The 24,300-nt window shown below is 46.3% G+C and overlaps 3 long non-coding RNA genes across 9 annotated transcripts in view; 2 read left to right on the forward strand and 1 right to left on the reverse strand.

Moving 5' to 3' along the window:
• LOC310903429 overlaps nt 1–24,300 on the forward strand; it is a 334,064-nt gene that overhangs the window by 204,656 nt on the left and 105,108 nt on the right. The window lies entirely within an intron of this gene.
• LOC310903432 lies at nt 210–8,259 on the forward strand. Its single transcript, XR_014587527.1, has 2 exons — nt 210–341; nt 2,598–8,259. It is a non-coding gene; the product is annotated as an uncharacterized lncRNA (long non-coding RNA).
• Nucleotides 3,908–9,133, reverse strand: LOC310903433. Of its 2 annotated transcripts, none has more exons than XR_014587528.1 (2): nt 7,607–9,133; nt 3,908–5,979 (listed from the first exon to the last, which is right to left on the reverse strand). It is a non-coding gene; the product is annotated as an uncharacterized lncRNA (long non-coding RNA). The 2 variants fall into 2 exon arrangements; XR_014587529.1 differs by having other exon boundaries at nt 3,908–6,003.

Here is a 24,300-nt window from a genome sequence, read left to right on the forward strand (position 1 = left end):
CTCTCCCGACGGCTTCTCCAACTCCGGGGCCGGAGCAGGCAACTTAACTACTTATTTACTCTGCTCACCCCGAAAGGACCCAACCTGATGGATGGCCCCTGACCTCTCCGCTCCGCAGGGCCACCGGCCGGGCTGCCACTTGGGTGTCTTCTGTGCATGGAGATGCAAGCCTCCCACCTGGCAGCAGGCCAGCTGATTTTTTTATTATTTTTTTTTGTTCCACACCACGGTAAGAAATCCTACACTTCCCCGAACGGGCGACCCACAAGTCACACGTGGGTTAAATGGAAGCATAAGTTATTGGGACTCGCAGCCATGGAACTGTTCTCCGGGAGGAAAGGGTAAATAAACAAATCATTTATTAGCGAGTGAAATTGTTTTTTCTTTGAAATGCAAAAATGTGCTCTCGAGTGAGTGATGCTTTGAGCTTCGCCCTTCGCTCTCACCAGGCAGAGTCCGAGCATGTCGTGAGCAAAACCGCTTTCAAGTCGCCCGTCCAGCTGCTCGCCGTAGGGTGCTGTTTGTCTGGTTAATCGCTTAGGGCAGCACTCCTTCGGGGGAATTAGCCACTGCCTGGGGGGGGCGGCAGGGATGCAGCCTGGCTGTGGATATGGGGCGGCACCCACCGAGATACCCCGTGCCCCGCAGCCGAGGCGCTCGGGGCAGGGGCGATGAACTTCGTCGGCACCAAGGTGGAGGGAAAGGCAATGCAGGGCCAAGGCCAGTGCAGCGGAACAGATCCACGGGCATTTTCTAGTCGTGAGACATCTCTTTGGGTGCTTTGGCTCTGGCGGACAGGGTTGCGTTCCCATATGGGAATAGTTTTAAGCACACACTAAGCCAGTGAAGAAAGGCAGCTATTTTGTGTGTTCACGAGGAAGATGAAGTGGGGAGATAACGACATGAAGGAAACCCTGGTGAGCAACGACCACATCACCTTGGCAGGCGAGAGCTCCTGATACCTTCAGGAGGGTGCGGGTTGGGGGCAAAACCACCTGCTTCAAACCATCCCCCTTCAAAAAGGCTTTCAGGTCCATAAAGCCTTTAAGAAATGCTGACTCAGAACAGGAGGAAGCTGCTGCCACCGAGGCCATTGGCAGGGAAAGTTCCCCATTCCTCCTACTGCCCCATTTTCCTGCGTCGCCACGGGCAGCTCATTCACACTTGCCACTCTCTCAGGAAAGAGGTAAATATTTTCCCTCTCACATAAGGGCTCAGGCACAAACCCCCTTCCTCCAGCATGCGGGTTTGAAGAGTTGTTTGTGATGCTTATAAAGCACACCGAGGTCCTCAAATAAACTGTCCCGTAAGAGGCACAGACCAAGGGGAACAGATCCAAGCACATCTCGCCACGTGTGCCGGAGCTGTTCTTTGGGCTGCGTCAGCTGTGATTTATGTAACTGTTTTCGGGATCGTATCATCGGGTATTTCTTAAAAACTGCCTTTTCCCCAAAGACGCGACTCTAGAAATGAGATTCCTCGCATTCCTTGTCTTGTCCAGCTGAGACGTGTGGCAGAGACAGCATTTTTGTAAGGCGGTTGCAAGGCTGTTTTGGAAAAGCGAGCTTTGTTTGTTATTGAACCCTCTCCGTTCGTCTTATTTAGGCTTTTCTTCTCTGCCTGCCGTTGTTATGTACGAGCATGAAACTGGTGCTTCTGTGAGGACAGTGATTGCTTCACAAGCAAAATTGTGGGTTTCAGTGGTCTGCTGCTTCTGAATGGGTACTTTGAGTAAATAAATGTGCTACCACAATTTCATAACTTGCCCGTAGGAGGATTAAAATAAGCTGAGGAAAACAACTAAACAGATCAATTTATTTTAGCTGGGACTACTCGAACCTTTCTTTGAGAGAAGTAAATCTTGCTTTCTGATTTAAATAGCACCGATTTATTTTTAGCCCTGTGGCCAGTGTGGGAGCTTTGGGTTGAAGCAGGGGCAGGGGTGCTATGGATCTTGGTGGGAGAAGTCATCTCAGGGCTCCTGGGCTGCTGAGTCCTTTTTGTGGCAGCCCTAATGCTTGTTTCGGACAGCAGCCCGAATGAACGGGCTCCGGTGTGGTGTGATGGGGAAAAGTGGGAAGAACTGGGGGTTGGTGTCAGCAGCCTCATGTGCAAACCCCAAATCTGAGAGTGATGCAGTGCGCGCAGCGGAAAGCTTTTGCAATATGTATTGGGGGCATGGGAAGGGAAACTTCCACTCAAAGCTGGTGTCTTCCCCTTTGATGGACATAGGCGTCTAATATTGTGTGGGGACCCCTAAGTTATCCAAATCCACATGGGACTGAGAGGCATACCACTCTGATCCACGGAGCTGTTTGAACCCAGAGCTACCTATCCCTTAGTGTGGGATTTTGAGGCCTTGCAATAGAAGGAGCTCTGCCACCAGAGCTTTCTGGGCCCTGGCTTTGTGCTTGATGTTTTTCTACGTCAACTGAAATGAAAAGGCCATGAAGACATTACCTCTGTTTATAAGACAACAGAAACAAACACTTGCATTTGCGAAAGCAAATGTCAACACCATTGATCCAGAGCTGGGTTGTTTATGATAAAGAAAAGTTAATATTTAATGGAAGGTTAACTTTTTTTTTTTTTCCAAGGTGCCTAAAATCACCAGGCTTTGCGAAGAGTATGGTTTTGATTAAGAAACATCTGACTTAACAAAAGCAAAGTCAAAGTTAATACGTGCATAGTTTTGTATTAGCCTGCCTTTAATTTTGGAGTAAAACTCTAATGATTACAGTAAATTTGTTCATTTATGAAACAGAGAGGAAATGCGATATGCAGAAGAGATTAGGGGCAAGAAAAACAACCCTTCTACTGAAACAGAGCCGAGTGTATTGCAACCATATCCCCCGCACTGCTTCCTCTAGGCTTCCTCAGAAAAAGGGACTTGCATTTTTTTAAGGATACAAAAACTTCCACATCACAAATGGAAAGAAATCAGGATGGAAAGAGAGATTTGAGGGCTCTTCTGTGCAGGAGAACATTTTGGTTCAAACTGAAAGAATGAAGTCAGGCCTTCCTGTAAGTCTGAAGTTATCAAAATGAGAAAGCAAGCGAAGAAAACAGATAATGAAATTCTGCAGCTTCTTGGAGAATGAGCAAGCCATGACTAACTCCTGTGAGTCCTTCCTTGTGTATCCAGGATCTCATCCAACAGGAGCATGAAGAGCAGCCCGAGCACCCCAAATGTGGGGTGGAGGATGACGAGTGGGAAAAGCTTTGCTGGAGGAGGATAAGGAGGAGAAGGGCAGCGCTACGGCGTGGTGAGTCTGCCTCCCACTACCTGGATGTATCGCACCCCAGGCTTGCTGAAGCCGTATTTTTAAATAAAAAGGTATAAATAAAATGTTAAAAAGGAGTCTTTTTTTTTTTTTTTTTTTTTAACAACAAAACGTATGCAAATACCTCTCTTCTTCTGCAAGGACACTGACATCCCTTCATTAACCATTTTGCTGCTGCAAAATCCGCATCCTGGTGGGATTTTCCCATCTCAGGGCGTGCAGGGTCCGGGACCTGCCTGCACCACGCAGGAGCAGCGTTTTCACCACTTTCCAAGCTCTGGACATCCCTGGGGATGTGAGGCAGGGGCTGGCACTTTGTTTCCCAGCCAGGCTGCTGCTCGCAGGCAGGAGGGACTGTTTGATCTGGCAGCCGTGGGAAGAGCTGCTGTGCTGAGATGCGTTTGGAAAGCGCCTGCTTTGGCGGTGGCCCTGATAAGGCGGGCGGTGGCTTTGAAGGTGGAAAGGGGGGACCGGCTGGGCCCCGGGTATTTGGATGACAGCGCGGGCACGGAGCTCGTAACACACTCCCCTCAGGTTATCTAAATAGCGTATAAATCACTGTCAGGGCTGCCATTTCCTCTGACGGGGACCCGTGTAAGTGATTAATAACACGCAAACAGTGGTACTTTGGTGAACCGCAGTAAATTTTATTATAACTTCCTTCCACTTGATAAGCGCTTCCACGGAGACACCCACTCCCACCCATCTGCCACCCGCCAAAGACCCCGGCAGCCCCCAGGTTAGGGAGGGCTCCAGCCCTTCAGTGACCATCTGCAAGCCATGAAAGGGGACATTTTCAGTTTATTTTGTTTTCTTTGACTGGACATAGCCTCTCATCCCCACTGGTTGACGTTGGGTTGGATCTTGCACACCTGCTGTTTTAAGAGTCCCACTGCATGCCCTGCGACATGCTGATGGGATGCACGGGGGCGACAGCAAGAAGAAATGCTCCTTTGCAAGAGAGAGAGGTGGAAAAAGGCCATAACTTGTTGCTTGGGGTTTGGAAAGCCATAGGATAGATTGCTGATGCTCTCACTACTTTGCTCATCCTTGAGGCTTCGTATGCTCTCTAAATATTTACAGATAAACATGTCTTTGTGTATGTGGAATGCTGTTTTTTTTTAAATGATACGTAATTTGTTTCAAGTGGGAGGGGAGGCTGCTGGTAGACGGAGCACAGCACATAGCAGCGGTGATCCCAGAGCAGGACCGGGGTAAATACTCACTGGTCTGCAGCCCCGGGGCTTGGTTGTAGTTACATTAGGGATATAATTTCTATCAGCTTTATATCAGTAATCAAGTGATCAGTGAAGGAGGATGGGAAAAAATCACTGCCCTGCTCCCCTACGATTCCTTGAAATACCAATGGTTTTATTTTCCGGGTTTTAATGTGCTACATGAAGGATAGGAGCAAGGTGCGCATCGTGCACCAGGAGCAGGCAGCTGCCGTGAAAAGCTGAGCCAGGTTTGGTGTCTCTCTGTAGAGCCACGAGCCCAGAAATTTGGTTTTGTCCCTTGAAGAAGCATCTCTGTGCTGGTTTTGTTTTGGCTTTTTGGACAGCCGGGGAAATTGCAGCAGCGCGTGGGACAGACTGGAGCTAAGGCTGTGCCTGTTTGCAGGCTGAGATGCTGCTGGGGCTTGGCCGTGACCCTGAGCGGGGTCCAGGACAGACACAGCCCTTGCACCTCCACTTACAATTGTGTGGTCTGTGAATGAACTTCCTTCCTTTATTTTTTGGCTAAGCACAAGTGAGGTTCGTGCTCTGCTGTGTGCAGATGGCCAGTTGTGGCTGGCACGGTGCCCCGTGGATGCGCTGCAACAACACGCGTTTCATGGGAAGGAAACAGCCTCTGGAGAAATGAAGCCTCGAGCCATTCAGTTTGTAATGGTGCAACACTGACAGCAAAAGCTGTGAATGAAAACCTGTGGGACACCGTGAGCCAGTTCATCTGGATGGGTTTACTTTTTTGTTTCTCCTTGTAGGCATGGAGCATAGGTTGAATTTTATTCTGACAGCTCAATGCAGGCACGACTGCACAGCAGCGTGTATATGCCCACACTTCTGGGCTCTTGGCAATCCTGACTGCAAATAAGATGTAAATGAAGGCATTTCTGCAATTCCTTGAGCAAATCCAAATGGTTTAAATGAGAAATCAAGGCAAAGCAAACAGCGTCGGAGGTCGGCAAGAACATGTCTGATGTAGGTTGTGTTTGGGCATCCCTTTCCTGAAAGAAGCCGGGTACCTGCTGAGAGGCCACCAAAACAAGCTCCTTCCCTGCCCACATGGAACAGGAGCTGTCACCAGCAGCAAGGTGGTGGCGGTGTCCACTGTCAGATTTACCAACGAGAGGGAGGCTTTCAGGGCTTTCTTGTTGCAACTGATGTTTTCCAACCCGAGCTTCCCAAGAACGCTGTGGTTTCGATTTTTGTTTTTCTTTTGTTTGTCTGGTTGGTGGTGGTAGTGGTTTTTCCCACACCTCATTAGGTGTGAAAGAATTTTGGAATCAAAATCTTTCCATTCCAGCCTCGGAGAGCTTATATACCAAAGAAACATGGCTGGAGTAGCAGAAGAGGAGGTTGAGAGGCTTCTGCTGTAGCCCAGGATCTGGCATATGGTCACAGGAGGGATATCCATCTCAGGCTCTCGGCATCTCAGTCCATCCACCTCAGACTCGACATCTCAGTCCATCACACTTGTCAAGAGGAAAAATGAAAAGCTTCACAGGAAAAAAAACAACTTGAAATAAAAATTGGTGAGGAAGTGAAACTCATCTGGATGTTCAAAGGTAGGGCGGATGCCCAAGGTTTCCAACAACATGCAGTGGTCACGGGGGATAATACAGTATTTCTTCCTGTTGCCTCCATGTAAATGGATTTATGAATGTTCAAACTAATAAAGCGTTGGCAAGAGAGACTTCTAACAATGTCCAAGCCACAAATACATTTCAGGGAAATAGTAGAACATTGATTTTTATTTTTTATTTTTAAATAATTTCCCAGAAAATACTAGGGAATTTTCAGTAACTTTTCTAAGTGCTTTTCTGAAGCCTTTAAAATTTTTGTGGGTTTTTATCCTTCCATCCTAATCTTTACACAACTTAACAGAAACTAGCATTTTTGATGGAGTTCTCACTCAAGTATGTCCACAGGAAGTCAACCCATGAAGATTTATTACAAATAAAAATTCCTTAGACAGTTTTATGCTCAGAATTACTCAAAACCCCACCACAAAATACTGAAAAATCTGCTGATTTTTTTTTTCTTTCAAAGAGGGAATCTGAAGGATCACGGAGAAATAAAAATCTACTGTCCCACAAAAAAGGCTTTATGTTTGCAGACCAGAAACATTTGTATCGTAATATATTCTTACACAGAACAAAGAAAAGCAAGCAGCTGACAGATTTGCCTTTTGCACGTCTGCATGGAAATTCAGACCCTCTTTTGGGATTTGGTTAGGAGCCCATGTCCTGTGGTGGATCTTAAGGGCTTTGGTCAACACAGCCAGGGGAAAACCCCTCTCCTCTGTGGGTCTGGCTGGGCCACAAGAGACCCCAACACATCTCCTCTACTGCAACCCCTACCTGACCATTGGGATAGGAAAAGGAGAAGAGTGGAGTGTTTTCCAGGCAAGGATGAGATTGGAAAACATCTATGTGTGAGGAATGCGTGACCTCTCCCCAACTCCTGGTTATTATATCCACCACACTTTGGGGTTTAAATTCAAACCTCTTCACGTTTTCGCTGTTATCGTGGCTTTCTGTAAATGCTCTTTTATATTGCATTGCATCATTTATATCAAAACCAGATCAGAAAAAATTCTCTTTGGCCCTTTTTTTTTATGACTGTTTGTGAATTTCAAAGCACTTCAGGATTATGCAGGGAGAGAAAGGTACTTCCAGCCTTTATCTAAAATGGATTCATTCCTGTCACCAAAATGCATTAAAAATGATAAATAAAATACAAACTAATTCCAGACAAGACAGATGGATGTGATAGTTCTGCTTTGGATGATATTGGCCATGCTGAGCCCTTTCAGTGTATTTTGAGTGGATAAAATGCACATGATGCTGAACAAAATGTGACTTTCATACAAACACCTTGTGTTTGTATGTATGTATATGTGTATGTTTTTATCTTCCTCATGAAATATTTGAGGCTCTCCCCCAAGAAAAAATGCCTGTGCATCCAGCTGTATCTTTAAGCAGACCTGTATTTGCTAGAGGGAGAGGAGGATCCCCATGGACCCTATCTGCTGCAGCACGTCTTCTGCCATGGTGTGCTCTACTCCCACCCCATTCGGATGTGGGCTGTATTAGTCACCAAGTTCCTGGGAGATCATAAAGCAATGATGACTGCTTGTCCAGAAGAGATGACGCGTTGAAGAAGTCAACCATTTCAGTTCCACATTAGAAATGATTTCTTACATACCCAGGATAAAGGACAGATTGTAAATGAGACGGTCTGGATACTCTTCGGGCTCCACTCTTGTTTTCAAAAAACTTCACAAGGCAACCAGTGGAACTACGCACTTTTAAAAAAGTGGCCTCTTGTTCAAGTGGACTTCCTTAAGTCTCTTCTCTTAAGTCCTACCAGTCTCCAAGCCCAACTGTGATTTGGAAATGTCTTGAAGCTCTATTGAAAACTGCCCCATAGTTTGGGTTTGGGGGAGGCCATCAAAAGTAAGAGCATTTAGTCTTTCTTATTCCATAAAGCTGTTGTCCACTCATCCACAGCGGGTTTCTGAAGAGGTTTCCATACATAATACTAGTACAGCTGGAGAAAAGCAAGTGGTACTTCCCAAATTCAACAATTTTAGTCTTCTTAAAGATTTATTTATTTTTTTAATAAATCATTCATTGTAAGGAAAATTCTCTATTCAGGCTGGCCTTCTGGACCACATCATAGTTATCGCTGAGCACAGGATATGCTTCTTTATTGCTTTGGTTTCCTGCCTGCACCTGCTCCAGCGTTTGCACTGCTGAGGTGTGCAGTCCTCTGAGAAGTACTTTGCATGAGTCCTCTCTGAGGTCTTCACTCACCCTTGCTTCTCCTTGAGAATATAAACTCATTTACCCTTTGCACATGCTGTCACGTTGCTGGAGAATGGACTATGCATTTATTGCCTTACTCTGTTGTGTTTATAACGTTTGCCTTTTTAATTGCTCCCTGGTACAGACTGGCCACTTGCTGCAAATACAAGTAACTGCTGCCCTCCGTGCTCTCCTGGCAGCTAAACCAACAGGGGAGCGAAGCAGGTCAGCTGTGCTCTGAATTACCCTGGCAAAAACTCTTGGCCTGAAGTTCGCGTTACCTCTTTGACACAATGTGAAAAAGGAGCCAAATTTTGGGGATGAGGCAGTTCAGGCTAAAGAGGGCTCATTTTCTTGTTGTTAATGGTTATAGTTATCACTGCCTGCTTTCAGGGAATTGTTTCTGCATGCTTTTGTTCGGGGGTGCTTACACTAAAGGAAATATGCATAGTTGAATGAAGAGGAACAATACAGAGATTTGGTTGAGTTCTCTGCCCAGTGCAATGTTGTTAGAAGAAGAAAACATGAGGAGACAGATAGACGTTTATATTTGCTCTGTGAAGTCCCATTGTGCAGGGCAAATGGGAATAAAAGAAATTAAAACCCTTGCAATAGCTGAGCCATTTCCACTTCTTTGGGACTTGCTCTCCTGCCTTAAAGCATCAGAGCTTTGAGTGCCTTTATCTTAACTAGTGGCTTTAGGTAACATTTAGGCAATCCCCCGTATTTTTATTAGTACTGAAATGCCAAAAGGGTATTGAAAATTGAGAGAAAAACTGTATTTTACTTGTCCTGTATTTTACCCAAATCCCTGAAATCTGAGCAGTGCCTCGCACCCCCAGGTGGTGTAAATCAGCAGTGGGCTAACGAGGGGAAAGGAACCGTGCTCATTTAGGCCTTGGGCAGCCAGCAGCCCAGAAAGGGCCACAAAGGCTGGGCCTGCTTGGGGCACGTCAGGGGCTTGAAGGTAATATAGCTGTTCCACCTTGTTTTTTTGGACAAAATGCAGCTCATATCTGATGGTAATATTCCACAGACAATTTGGGGGGGGGGGGGGGGGGGTTATGGGTGCTGTTTTGTGTCTTTTCAATCTGTTGAGCATTGGCAGTTGTTTACACGTGATCTCTGAAGTGATTTTTGGTGGTTGTGGCAGCTGTGTGTTCTTTGTGATTATGAAGCATTACAAAGCATTTACCCCTTATTTCTCCAGCCCCTTTGGAGAGCTGTCTGGAGATGTTACCTCAGTAACAAGGAACATGTGCAATGTGAGGCTCAGGTGCTAGGAGGGAGCAGTGGTTTTGAGAAGCCTTGGCATAGCTTGGCCTGTTTGGATAGGCCTAGCGGTTTGGACAGTCCAACAACATCCATATGCAATGACTTTCCTGATTCACAATGTTGAAACTAAAAACCACTTGGCTTTAAACTTTAAGCCTCTGCATACATTCCCCTGAGAATGAGCATTTCTGGCAAACTATAAGTTCTTAAATATCACTTCTCCAATTACATTCTCACAGGTTAGTATTTATGCAGGCCTGGCTTTTCAAATCCACAGAGCTGGTACTGGGCTGAGGCTTAATGCATTACAGGTGGCTTTTGGTGCTTTGGGCTCTCTGACCAAACTGGTTCCAGATGGCCACACAGTATGAGTAATAACATCAGCTCATTAAGTTGCAAAGTTTCAACTACAATCACAGAATTATCAATGAAATAAAAGCTAACAGCATATCAGCTGCACCCTAAGCCATAAATAGGATTTACAGCAAAACAAAAACCTCCTTTTGAACCCGCTCCTCTCATCGTTTCAGTATGGGGTGTCCATATAATAGGTTTATTCAGTAGCAAAAGAGCGAGAAAATTGCCCCACCCTCTTTAAAATGTACTCCTGAAGGCTACTGTAGTGTGGTCCTGTGAGCTTCTGATTTTGGAAAAGCTTTTGATTGGGGTTATTGAACATACACAGCAGTATTTATCTGTGCTGACTTAGAAAAATCTGGAGCAAGTCAAGGCCTCAGATCAAAGAGATAAGTGGCAGAAAGCCTTAATACCTTCTGTTTCATGTTACACTTGCATATGTTATTGTTTGTGCAAATTGTTATCTGTCTGTAATGTGTATATCACATCCAGCGGGATGGCTCTTCTAATGCGTGCAGGTGACTTCTGATGCTTGCAGTTTTGTTGGTTTAGATGTCCTTTTTGCTCAGCATCACCATGGTGAAATGCTCCTCCAAGCTCCTGAGGAGGCTGGGCTGACTGACCGCTTATCTTGGTTATCGGGGGAGAACTTTGTGCAAGATGTAAATAGAGTAGAAAAATATATTTAATTTAAGTAATACCTTTCTTGAATTCTCATACTCCTTGAGCCAAGCAGGATGTGTTAGCTGCCGTTCAGTCCCTGTTGTATTTGTGTGCTGAAGCAGATCCTTTCTTAAATTCTCCTCGACTCTGGTACTTCTGGCTCTTGGTTGACTTGATAAACCTACCATAGCCAATTCCTGAAACTTCAGTGCAGCAAACATTTAGTATCGGGCACCTGATTGGCCTCTCTGGTTCCAGTGGGATTTCTCATGCACGTGAAGTGATGTGTGTACGTGAGTGTTGGCAAAACCTGCTGATGTGGCCAGGCTGGAGCTGCAATGTGGGGTGCAGAGTTGAGGAAAGCTCCCCTGTCTTGGCATGAGCTGGAATAAGCTGATAGGGGTACAATAGAGGGGGCTTTTCAGTCCCTCTCACCCTGTCTTTCATTCTGCTAATCTGACCCCTCTGCTAGGAAATCAGGACTTCATTAGCAGGAAAACCTGAAAGTCATAAAGAAATTATATTAAAGGTATAATGTCACAAGGTTTGGAGCAAGGTATCTTGTATGCTGTGGTATATATTACATCAAACCGAATAAGGCGCGCTTCCAACCCAGCTGACACCACAAGCAATTTTTCAGTGCTCTTCCATACCAGGCATCCTGAAAACCAGTATGTTGGAAGAATGAAGACATCTTGCTTGGTGCAGCAGAAAAGCTCTGTCCTGTCCTGTGAAGTCTGGGAAGGCAAATAGTTTTCCCACACTTTCGGGAAGCTTGGGTAAGCTTTATGTGACCCTGGTTTGGTTCCAGAGGTCCTGGCTGTGGTTAAAGCCTGGATCTAGCACCCTGAGTCATTCTGATAACCGGTGCAACACTCTGCATGAATAAGGGACTTGAAGTCAGTCCCTTGGTATGTGTTTTCTCCAGTTATTTCGATTTGTCCTACCTGCTGCCCTTCTGTTACACATGTAGGTGAAATTCCCAATTATTTCTACCCCAAGGGCTGTTTACAGCAAGCAGCATTGCATGTGGGTCGTGTGATAGTTCAAGCATTACGGTGTTAGGCAAGGTGAGTACATCAAGCATCCTGCTATTTGGGATTTAATTATCAATGTAAGTAATCCTGTAGGTACTTCTCTCTGTCCTGTAATTGCGAGGGTCTTGCAGATGTGCAGTATCACTGCTTCCAGATGTTGACTGCCTTTTCAGAGTACTGGGCACTGGCCCAAGAAGGGATTTGGTATCGGGGAATTCTGGCACAGACTGTTTCCAGTGATGTGTACACCGAGGAAATTATTGTGCGCAAGTGTAATGCAGAGACGCTGCTGGAGGCTGAGCCTAAGTCCCTGGGCAGGCATAGTACTGATCAAAAATCAGGGCTGTGGGCAAGCGTGGACAAAAGTAACTTGGTGATTTAGTGACTCTTCTCAAGCCACTATTACCCCTTGTGCTTTTTGAGATGCAATGCTTCCAGCATCGCTTTTCTACAAGGAGCAGGTTTTCAGTGATGCTGCGAGTCTGGAGGGCTGTGTTCAGGCCGGCGTTAGATGTGTAATTTTGGCAAGGTGATGCTTAAGGCACAGGATGGTGTCTCAGCAGGTTTAAGACCTGTGTTCCCTGTCCATGGATCGACCCATGAGCTTTAAACCCGGGAAAGTCTTTGAGATATCTCCAGTGGGGTCTGGGTGCTGGGAGAGGCAGGGCACGGGTGTGCTGAGCTGGGAGCTGTCCTACACCATCCTGGCTTTGGTTGTTCTGGGGGTTTTTGGGTGTAGGGCATGCCCTGACAGGAGAAGGACCTCTGAACGCAGCTCACCCATGGCTGTGTCTCTGAGAGGGTGCCAGGATGCCAAACCTTTTGGGGTGAGGTTTCTGCCCACCTGTCCCACCGAAGTGCACCCTGGGGCCACGAGAGCTACATGTCCTGGAAGGAAGCCTTGATACCATGGGGTCAGCACCTCACTTTGGATATTTGCTCCACGTAAGGAAGTTTTAGGGGCTCTGAGCAGGTAGGATGCAGCTCTCCCAACCCCTTGAGGCCACCATCGGGTGCGTGAGCCCGAGTCTCACGCAGCACGGTGCTGGAGCGCATCTGTGCAGGGCGAGGAGCACCAGACCCACCCGCTGTCTCCAGATCTGTCTCCCCGGCCAGGCTCTGGATCTGATTTGGATGTGGAGAGATTTATAAGGCATTCTCTTAATTGGGGGGCCCTGTAATATTTTCAGCTGAGGAACACGGGGAATGAGGAGACCTAACAGAGAGGCAATGGCAAGCAGCGGCCTGGAAGGGAATGCAGAGGGCCAGGGAGACCGGTGGCGTGTGCTATAAAGAAGTAGGGGCAATAAAATACACCAATAAAAATGATGTGTACGGCCATAGCCTCATCTAAGAAGAAGGAACAACAGCAGGTCTCTTCTAAGGGCAAACAAGAGAAAACCCTCCATCTGTAAGCAATTATCGGAAACACATGGGAGAGGTGGACAGGGCAGACGAATCCGAAAGCCATATGATATTGCACAGAAGAGTGAGGCTCATGTAAAGCCTGGGAGTTCATATATTTCACAGCTCACAGCGCACAGAGACTTTGGCTTGCTCCAAAAACTGCAACTGGGATGGCTCTTCTCATTTCAGCCTTGAGGTCTGTGCACAGATGTCTCAAGCTGGGATGAGTGCGGGGCTGCAGGGGCTGGCATGCTGCTGAGGAGGGCTGGGAGCCGGCTTGGCTTGGCTCTGTGCTTCCCTTCATAAAACACTTGCAGCTGCCCTGTGCCACCAAAACCAGAGTGCTGAGCTGGGGTACCAGCGGCAGTGTAGGTATGCCACAGCCGTGCTGCTGGTGAACCTTGAGGTAACACTGGGAAATCTCTGCTCTGGTTGGTTTTGCAGTGTGAATGTCTCCTTATTGTCTTTAAATTGATGAGATCCATGGCAGGAATGGGAACCCCTGACGCACTGCACACATCCTCTTTCACACCTGTATGAAGAACAACCAGCATCTTGATGAGTTCCCATCACTGCAAGGGCTGTGGTGAGGTCTGTGTACCCCTGAGCTGCCTTTCTGCTGACTGGCCAGCTGTAGACAATTGTTTCATATTGCAACTTTCATGCTGGCTTCTTGCCCTTCCTTCAGAAGAGGAGGGCTTGGGGACACCAGCTTTGTCTCTGCATGATATTGCTTGTCTTTGTTCTGTGCATGTATTCTTGGTAGTGAGAGATGCAGAGGGCATCCCTGCTCACAAGAGCGTGCTGAAAGGGTGCTGATAGTCATCTGTAGCAGCAAGATGAGCAAGGAGCAGTCCTGGAGCAGCATGGCTGGACAGAGGGGCCAGTTTTATTGCTCCTGTCTGAAGTGTTTCTATCTATTTATGAAATAAAATGCAGAATTGGCACACTTGGGAAGCCACCTGGCCATCCACAGAGAGGAATGATGAGGGGCTGAATAGTCAGGGGTAAGCAAATCTCGCAAATCTCCAGCCAAGGAGTTCCTAGGGCAGAGGAGTGGGCACATGGTGCTGTCAGCTGTTTGTGGTCACTTCCCTATGCCTCTCTCCCATCCAAAGCCTCCAGGGCTGGTGAGCCCCGCGGAAGGCAGCCCCTGTACAGAGCTGGTGTGCCTGGGACCGTGTGGTGCTGCAATATATCAGCCCCATGTGCTGAGACCCAGCCCCATAGCCAGGTCAGCCCTGTGGGGCATGTTTGTTCTTGGTAGCTGTTCTGAACCAGCTACCTGATCTCGTCACATCCACTTGTGAAGAACGTGCTGCTGACTAGATGCATGCCATTAGTTCACCAATTCAGGTGTATTTAGCTTGTGTTCAGTGCAGCAGGAGTCAGCTCAAGCACCTCTTTCTCACGCGTGCCCAAACTTGACTTAGCCTAACAGTGCCCTGGGTCAGACTCGTATACAGGTTTGTTTTGCAAATGTCTCATGTAACAAATGCAGCAAAATCCCCAGGATATGTGGAGACCAACCTCATAGGGGTCAAACTTATGGCACTTGGTTTCCCACTGGAGGCTGGGCTCTCCTTCCTAGGGACCACAGCAATCTGGCTTTCACCAACAGTAATCAAAAACAACCTTCCTCCATTTAGTTTTAAAAGTTGGAGCAAGGATTTACAGAAACTGAGCTTTAAATTTACAAATATCCTACCTGTGCCCGTCTCCTCTAAAACCTTGAACACTGCAGCACTGTACTACTATTGAATTGCTATTGTCCACCTAGGGTGGACAGCAGAATGGGGAAAGAATAGCTTCCAAACATGAGTTTAAGCCTTGCATAAAGGCTACCCCGTTTTCAAATGCACAACTCTTTGTTCTTGTTATGCTGCGAGAAGAGCTGGTATGATTGCAAGATGTACTCCTGTGTGCGCTACTGGTTATAGAAAACTATTCTTCCTTGCAAGAAATGGAGGGGAAAGTTCCCTCTGCTCCTCAATGTGCTGTTCTCCTGACCATTAACATGATTCTTTTTTTTTAAACTGACTGAGCAGATGTTTTAGTGCTCTGAGGATCACCTTTGCTGTAAAGGGTGGTGCTTACACCTCCAAGGGCAGGGGTATGTTCAGCCTCAGTAAACATGTTCTGCTCCATCTCACCGAGCACTGAAAGCAGAAACTGCTCTTGGATTTCATTGCAGAAGGGGCAGCTTTGCCAATATAAAGAACAACTTGTTCAGAGTCTGCTTTCATCTCTGTGCATTATCAGAACTACTAAAATGAGGAAAGAGCTCTTTAAGCCTCATTGGACAGTGACACTAAAAACACCCCAGCAGCCCCCTCAATCCCAAGCCCCAAACAACTGAAAAACAAAAGCCAGCCCCTAAACCCTTAGCCCCCGAAAACCCTGGGGTATCCATCACTGCCATGCATAATCACAGCTAGAAATCCAAATGAAGTCTGCAGCCTGTCAGCTCTGCAGACAGATTTGGTGGTGATATGAGCAAAGCCAACATTTAAAAATGACTGAATTCTCATTATAAAGATACATGATCCTCCTTCTCATTGAGAACAGTTGGGCTTTGCTTCCAGTGGAGAGCCAAGCCATTTATTTTATAGCTCCATTGTACGCTATACTGGGAATTGTTCCCGCAGATAGAGGTTTCTAGCATGTTTTCCCTATGTACTTTGTTCCTCATGCACTGTGCCCTTTGCACATGCTGAGGGCTCTCACATGAATTACACTTTGCCTGATTTGGTTGGATGGCTTTCCTACATTTGTGTCCTATAAATTGGCATAGTGATGTATTTATTTTGGTAATCAACCAGTTCTTTGTAAATCTGTGAGCTTAATCCTCCAAGAGAGAGAAATAAAAGGCTCAGTTCTTTTTCTAACAATGAAGATAAATACCTTTATTTTCATAACTTTTGGACATCTTTTTTCATGGCATCCTGCCAAATCACGAGGTCCTTGCTCAGGCGAGAGCACGCAGATGTCATTAAGTCCTTCACCAGGCTTGTTAGGGCATGGAAAAACTCTTTAAGAGGAAGGATGGTCTCGTGGTTTTGCTATTGAGTGAGAATTTAGTTCAACTGGGCTCAGCCCTTGTCTCTGCCATGTATTTCCAACGTGACCTTGCGTGACCTCTCCCTGCATCTGCTCCCCCAAATCTCCTGCTGTCGACCACATAAATCTCGTTGGTGCGGAGGCCCTCTCTCGCTGCGGGCTGGTGCGTGCAGGAATTTTGGCTGAGGCCACGAAGTGTGTTGGAGGCAATGCAGACGGGAGAGCGGCAGTGAGCTTTCTGCTCTCTCTGTGGGTCAGGGCTGGCTCCACCTTGCTCCAAAGTGATGGGATGTAGTCAGAAGCCACCTGAGCCCGGTAATGCACAGCTATGCCTGTAATATTACGCGTTGGTGCTCAGCTTATTAGAACAGTTGTGAGCAAACTTGGGTGTGGTAGTGGTGGTGCACCTGGTGGTGAAGGTGGCTCATTGGTCTGTGTGCCCAAAAGTAGGGTCTGATAGAAACTTAAAGGAACCAGGCTGGCAATTTTGGGATCTGCTGTCCTTTATTCTAGCATCATCAGTCATCTGCTGATCCTCAGTGCTTTAGTTACCTCCTGGTGAGACTGGGCTGTGCAAGCGTTCAGTTTTCACTATTGTCTGCCAAGGAAGACTTCCCTGCCCTCCCTGCAGTATTGTACATAGTGCTGGGAAAGCGAGCATGAAGGCTGAGAGTTTGAGCAGCGTGATGGGGTAAGGACCTGGCCTCCATGCGGGGTGACACTGGTTGGGAGTTGGCGGAGGTTGCAGGCGTGAGCTTGGGTCACCTGGCTCTTCTGGCTTTAGGCACAATTTGGCTAGGACGAGCAGGCTTCAACCTTTTTGGTCCTTCCTTCCCCCTGCCCTGCTTGAAGATGTCCATCGGGCTGCAGAGATCTCTGTGACCACCTGGGCTTTCATCTCAGATCCAGGTGATACCAACCCCTTGGAGACTTCGACTGTGGCCACCATCCCTCTGGCTGTGGCACATGTGCTCTGTCTTTCTCTGGGAGTAAAGTTCACAAACCACTAAAGTCATCCCTTTCTCTACGCCTCTTTCAGGATCTGTTTTCTGTGCTGTTATTAATTAGAGAAGGAAATTTTGTAATTTGGGGGGTGGGGAGGAGAGAAGGTTATAGAAATGCAAGGGTTTCCTGAGTGACTGTTTCCATGGGCAAAAAAATGCCTTTGCAATAAGAAATGATGTTCTTTTTTTTCCCCTTTTTATACCAGCCTTTACCATGAAAGCAGTATGTTGGCCATAAATCTTAAGGCTGCTTAATTCCTATAAAATTCTGCCAGCAGTATTGAATGATTTTATTACCCCATGTCAAATTAATAGCTGGGTGTCTACCAGTGTCACTTCCTGCTTGAAAAATGACCATAATATTAAACAGATTTTATTTATGCTTTCCTGCCTGATGATCGAGAATAGTAAACTCAACCATGATGATGAGGAAGGATCAGTGCTCATTTTATAAATAACACCACCACCACACCTCTCTAGAGTAAGCCCATGGTGGTACCCATGCTATGGGACTCAGTGTTCTCCCTGGACATGTGCTGACTCCCTTTTTCCACTTTATTCCTCGTTGCCACAGGAAGGGAGTTTGGGTTCATGGCCTTAAAATCAGCTCTGATCCTCACCTGATCTGATGAGAAGGGTGATACAAATGGGGCATGTCCCACAGTAAAAAGTTGACTGAAATTCTTCCTAATCCGTATTTAGATATGGGAAAAACTGAAATAAAAAGAGCATAAATAAAAAGGTCTTCTGGCTGATGTCTGTCTGAAATTCCCACAAACTGCAGCAGGATCTGGTGTAGTCCCATACCACTGACCTCAGGTGTGTTGATGTTGCCCAGAGGAGGGGCTTTGTCTTCCTCAGTGCCCTGGTGGGCCCAGAAAGTGGTTGCGCTTTGTAGGATTGGGATTCCAGTTGAAACCTGTTTGTTAGCTTTACTGGAGTAAAATGTTGCTTATTAGTGGCTAATTTTTACAGTGACACCCAAAATGTGCATTGACTGCAGAGGTGCAGGGCCAGCTGCAGTCCAGCCTGGAAGCAGCTCACCCACTTTTTCCCAAGTTTTTGACCAAAGCACAAAGAAATCCCATGCAAACAGCTCTGTCCTGCGATTCTGTGCTGTAATGTCCTTGTGAGAAATCCTTTGCCAATAAATGGTGCTCTCTTGTGCAAAAGGACACGGACTCAGGAGAGGCTGTCCTTCTGGGGGACCTGGGGCTTCAGAAGGCAGCTATCCTCTACAGGCCATGGGCAGCTGGAGGCAGTGGCCCGACTGAATTTGCCTCTCTGGATTCCTCCATCCAGCCCATGCAAGCAGATGGAAACAGCAGCTGCCAAGCACACCACACCTCCCAGCCTGCAATAATAATCACAGATCGGCTCACCTCTGGCCCACAGTAAGTGTCTGGAGAACTTTTTCTCTTGCCAACTGCCCCACGTTTGGGCCCAGTCTCTTTGGCTTGACCCAGAGCTGGGGACTTGTCTTTCAGTCCGCTAGTGAAATGCATTAACAGAGGCCAGGCGAGGACATTACGATCGGCAGCATAAAAGAGCTTTGCTTTCTGAGTCAGCTCTCAACTTCTCTAGCGCTGCCAGCACTAGGACTCGCTGCTGTTTCTCTTGTTGCTCTGGCTGTAGTCGTTCTCTCTGAGCCCAGCTCTTTCCACTGTATATTTTGGGAAGAGCTGGAACATTCCACTCAGCCTTCCAAACTCTGAGTATAGCCCTCCCTAACACTTAAGAGTCAGCCCTGGACATGCTACAGGTTATTTTTATCCATCTGAAGTTGTCATGGTCCACCCAATCTGGCCAAACCACCTGCAGCTGGGTTAGCAGCGGTCTCCACCCTTTGAGGTGTCCAAGAGATGCAATAGGGACGGTACTCATCCTTGTAGTTCATCCTGTCTCAGGATCATTTGGGACTGAGCTGAGATGGGAAACATCCAATGCACAGCACAGAAAATCACCTGGAAGTTGGGTCCTCGTGGAGCCTGTTGTAGATCCTCTTTGACCATTTTCCTGGGTCTCCTTACAAAGAAAATCAAATTGCATGTAGAAAAGGCATGGAGACAGTGTGCATACAGGGTTTTGTCTGGAAATCAGGACTGGGACATATTCCAGATGACACTTTCCCTGCCCACACAGGCAGAGCCTTTCTGTCTCTTCCTCATCAAAGCAGGACAGCACACCCTTTCTGCCTGTTTCTCCACTTCATCCCTTGGTTTCCAGGTCGGTATCATGACCCACACAGTCCCTGAGAAATGAAGACTTGATTTCATCACAACTACGGACCGTGTGTCATGAGATACAACCATGCTCTGCTTGGATAATTCAGCCTGCAAAGCAAGGAAGAAATGAGGACAAGTAGGGAGGATAGGGGTGTCCCTATAGTGCAGAATTATCTAATCCATACTCCAAATTCTGAGCTCCTTTTTCCTTTGAGCCCTGTGCTCATGACTGGAGGAATCTTGACGTGCATACCCCTTGCAATCAATCAGACAACCAGTCAACCAAAAAGTGTCTACAATGTTCATAATCCCCTGTAATTACCAGGGGAGCGGCCGCAGAATGAACCAGGAGGCTCGCTCGGTTTGATTTACTTCACCAGCCTCTTCAGCCCAGATGTTGGGAGATGCACGAGCCTTTGAGCCGAAGAATAGCCCATTTGCAACAAGTGGCCATTAGGTGCTAATATCCCTTTGCCACAGGTTTGGCAGCGCAAGCCATGCTTACATGGAAACTGCAGCTGCGGGGTACGAACATCTGAAAGCACTGTTAGAACATAAGAAAAAGAAAACAGTTCAGACACACGACCTCAGGGCCAGCGTTTTATTAAAAATATATATTAATGCTGTTCCCTCTGATAAAGAACTTATTTAGGCCTTGCTTAAACTGAAACCTAACCTATTGCTTAGAACTACTGTATCTTCCTACACAGGGGTTTATTTTGTCACCAGGCCAAATACAAAGTCATGTAGTTAAAAGCCTTTGGCACCTGCTTGCACATTTGCATCTGGGAAGAAAATATTTTTGTCCTTTTTCTCCCTTTCTCTGTATGCAGTCAGTTTATAGAGCCAAAGCTACCCCTAGGGCTCACTTCTCATACTTGCTCTCAGAACAAATCGATTTCCAAGCCACCAAGTGTTGGGATGGCTGCAGGGAGCAGAGCCTGATCAGTTGGTTTCTGGTGGTAGTTTGCAAAATAGAAGTGCGACAAAGCATTCACGAGGACACTTAATGATATTACAAGGCACGAGGAACTTGGAACCATAGTATGGGGACCGCTATAGAGATTATTGTGCCTCAGATTTTCCAGTGTGGTGAGCTTATAAAACATAAGCTTTTTATTTTATACCATTTTTATATTATAATTATATTTTAACTCACACTTTTAAATGTATAAAAAGCACTAATATTTTATAACCTTGCTGAACTGGAAAGTTTGAGGCATGTGCATTTGGAGATGATGACGGCTTGATGCATTGATTTTATGGGGGAGGGGGGTCAATCAAATGCCCCCGTCAAAATTCCTTAAGAGCATCTCACCCATATCCAGGATTTTATACTCAGTCCCACCAAAGTCTTATTCAAGACCTTAAAATAGAGTTTAACTGATTCACAGGGGTTGTGTCGGGCTTCCTACCGAGTTGATTCACCCAAGCTTCGTAACAGTAATAATAAATGATTCTTAATGACATCAATATGTTATTTCTGATCGTTTTCCCCTGGGACTCAACCATGTTACTAAGGAAGCTGGTGTCACTCTCCTAAAGATAAAACACACCCAGCTTACTAGTGGGGATGTTAATTAGACTTTGGACATCCATGTTTAATCTTCTTGCTTTTATCCTTTTCCTACATGTGAAATGTTTAAAAACATGTGGAAGCAAATTAGTTAAACATCTGCTCCATGCTGGACTCATCCATCCAGCCCGTAATTCAGTGCGTGGGAGGATTTTAGGGGTGAACTTGGCTGTGAAAAGGGCAGAAAAGAATAGCACCAGGCTCCGAGAGTGCGAGGCCAGCTGGTGTGAATCAGGGTGTCCTCTCCTGAGCTGTCAGTTTGAGGCATGGTTCCTCTTCACCAGAACTTACTGCTTTGGTTTGGGATGTTCCAAGCTGAGTTTCCTGAGTGTTTCTCCTTCCATTCAAGTGTAGTGATCTGAGGAATGAAGTTGTAAAGCAGAGTTACGCCGTGGGCTTGCTCTGGAGGAAAAGGACGATAAATTAGGGCTTCTTGTTTACCTGCCCTGGGCTTCTCAGGTCCAGTGCTCAGTGATGCACTGAGTAAAGGAGAAACTTTGGGTGAATGCCGGCTGTCAAAATTGGGCCCTGAGCAGCCACATGCTCAGGGTGCTACTCTGGGAGGTGCTAATGGAGGACTTACTGTTCCTTTACTGTCCTCCTGGGTGGTAAATCCATTCCAGCTCTTTTCCATGATCAATTTCAAAGGTAGCACTGAGCACAGGTTTTCCCAGGGGTGTTCCCATTTGCACTGTTTGCAGCACAGGAATGCTGTGCAGGTGGCTCGAGTAACTGATGAGCAGGACCAAGGCTGTGGCGGTGTGGGTGTTCAGCCAAAAACAGCGTGGCATTTCTTGTACAGGAGGCTCCCGATGGTGTCTTCAGGACTAAAAAAAAAAAGAAGTGATTGCATTTGGCGAGCCCTCATGGGAATGGAAAAGCAACCTGTCTCGCCTGGGCCAGGCTTTTTAGGTGCACTGGCCTTCCAGGCAGTGAATTAGGCCAGGTAGGATTTACCCCTCGCTCTTGCCAGCGTGTAACCTGGTGGGGCCAAGCTGCCTGGGTACAAACTTCTCCTCAGCAGGAGGCCAGGCATGAGCTGCAGCTTTCCCAGCAGTGCTTGATGGCATGCCGTACCCCAGGGCGACTTGCATTCCCTGCTGTGAAAAGCTGTAAATCACACGCCAATAACTGCATGGAAATGGCTGGGCAAATATTTTGAGAGATGGAGAGACTCTGTAGAAATCACTGCTTTGTGAGTCACAGGCGGAAAAAGGTGAGCCCAAAAGATCTCCCTGGCAAATGATTTGCTGGCCGTTACTCGTCTTAATGGCACCGCTCCTTCTTCCTTCCCCCTTTCTTATCTGCTGCCTTTTTAAAACTTGCTGTTCAAAGTTTCCAATGTGATTTTTTTTTTCCCTCCCAAATTTCTAATGTCAATAAATACTTCAAAGGTGGAGAGAACTCGCATGCCAACTTCTAGCCTGGAGCTTACTTTTACAGCTCTGTAATAAACCCCCTTTAAAAAATGTTTATAATGGCCATGACCGTGGTACTTAACTATTGCAGTGCTTTCTATCACCCTCATAATGTTAAGTGCCAATAAATCACCTGGACTGTCATGGCATCCTGTATTTATTTACAAAGCCCTTAGAGGGGCGTTTTTTGGTTTTATTGACCGAGTGGAACAAAAGCTGGGGGCTCTTTTTCTTGCACAGGAAGGCAGATTAAATGCTGCCTAAACCTCAAGCTGGCCTCTTGTACCTGAGGCAGGCTGTGGTACTCGAGGCTGCTATTTTTGGAGGTATTTCACAGGAGATCCGATGCCGTTTGGAGGCGAGGCTGAGCAGTGGTTGCCTGGTGGTCACGAGTAGTGTGCGTTGCTTAACCTCCACCCGGGGCTGAGCTGGTGGCTGAAAATGAGTTTTGAGGGGAGGCACCAGGAATGTGAGGCCTGAAGTGAAGCCCTTCTGCTTGTAGGCACTGCTCCAAAACCTCCTGAGCTCTACTTATAGCAGAAGGGGATTTTTGGACTCCAATTTTTTAAAAATTTCTAATTTAACTCAGGGTGTTGTACTGGGCCTTGTAGACTCAAACATTGCCTTCTTGCAAAGGCATTGCTCTTTGACCTATTGAGTATTCACAGACTTTCTACTGAGAAGCAGAGGAAGTAAAACCTTAAAATTTACCCTTCATCCTAAACACTTGTTTCCTGCATGCTATCATCTCTCCACTATAAGTTTTTGGAGACAACTCCCTACTGAAGAGAGGGATGAGGAAGCACAACAACTAGCGAAGAGCAGAATTAGAGCTTACTGTATGTATATGGACAGAGTCTTGGTTTGAAATTAATGCCTGAAAAATAAACTGTTCTCTCAAAAAAAGTAAACGTAGTAAATTTTCCAACTGTGTCAATAACCCCAGGGCAAAATGGATTTTGAGGCAGAAATGGATCATAAAGAAAAACAAGATTTAACTGTTGGTAATTAAAAGTCAATATTAGAAGTAAAAGGCCAAACGGCCTTGAAAGCCACCTGCCTCCTCTTGGAGTGTGTTTTGAAGATCCTCACTGTGTACTACTGCCTCTCAGTGTATCACCTGGTTGGAATTTTTCATGGAGCTTGAATTTATTAGAAAACAGCCCCAGTCAAGCAGAACTGTGCAAATTAAATTGGATTTACATGACAAGGTGGAGCCCAAGCACAGCAGCTAGGAAATGCCTGAGAAGAAAAAGACAAACCAGAGGGAACCAGGGAGAAGGGCTGCTCTGTGTAAACAGTGTTTAAAAAAAAAAACACCTTGGACTAACGGAGCAATAAAATTAAAATTCCCACTTTAGCTGCCCTGGGGGGAGGGGGGTTCAAAATGAGACACTGAGGGGGAGTTTGAATATTAGAGGAAATAAACAGATTTCAGCATATAATAAGCAGGAGGCTGGGATATTATTGTAGGATAAAGTGTTCTGGGATGGAGCAAGCTGACCGAGGACATGTTCCTGTTGTGAAGAAGGGTGAAGACTTGACCTTCGACCCTGCTGAAGCCTGGAGGATTTAATCTATTGGCTTTGAAAGACTTTGAGTGAAGCCTGAGTTACTGGTAGATTCTAGGAGCTTCATATGGTCTTCTCTTTAAGAAATAAGCATGTAAGCTTGTGTTCTTGCCTATTATCTTATCAGAATATGGTTTCTTCATCAGTAATATGTAGGCTTCATCTAAATCTGTAAATACTGAATTGCTTCCATATGCCTGATGTTTCACTGGAGAGACCCTCCACTTTGGGAATGTCATTACTGCCCAGCGTAATCTTCTGTGAGTCATAATGTAAACTCAAAGTTATTGCAATTTATTAGCAATCGCAATTTGCCAGGAAAATAGCATCAAGAGTATATCAGAGCAAGTAACCCAATTGCAAAATGAACATGCCCTCTATTGCAGTCTGA

The sequence above is a fragment of the Anser anser genome, assembly GCF_964211835.1.
Source record: "Anser anser genome assembly, chromosome: 8".
In the NCBI taxonomy this organism is placed as follows: domain Eukaryota; kingdom Metazoa; phylum Chordata; class Aves; order Anseriformes; family Anatidae; genus Anser; species Anser anser.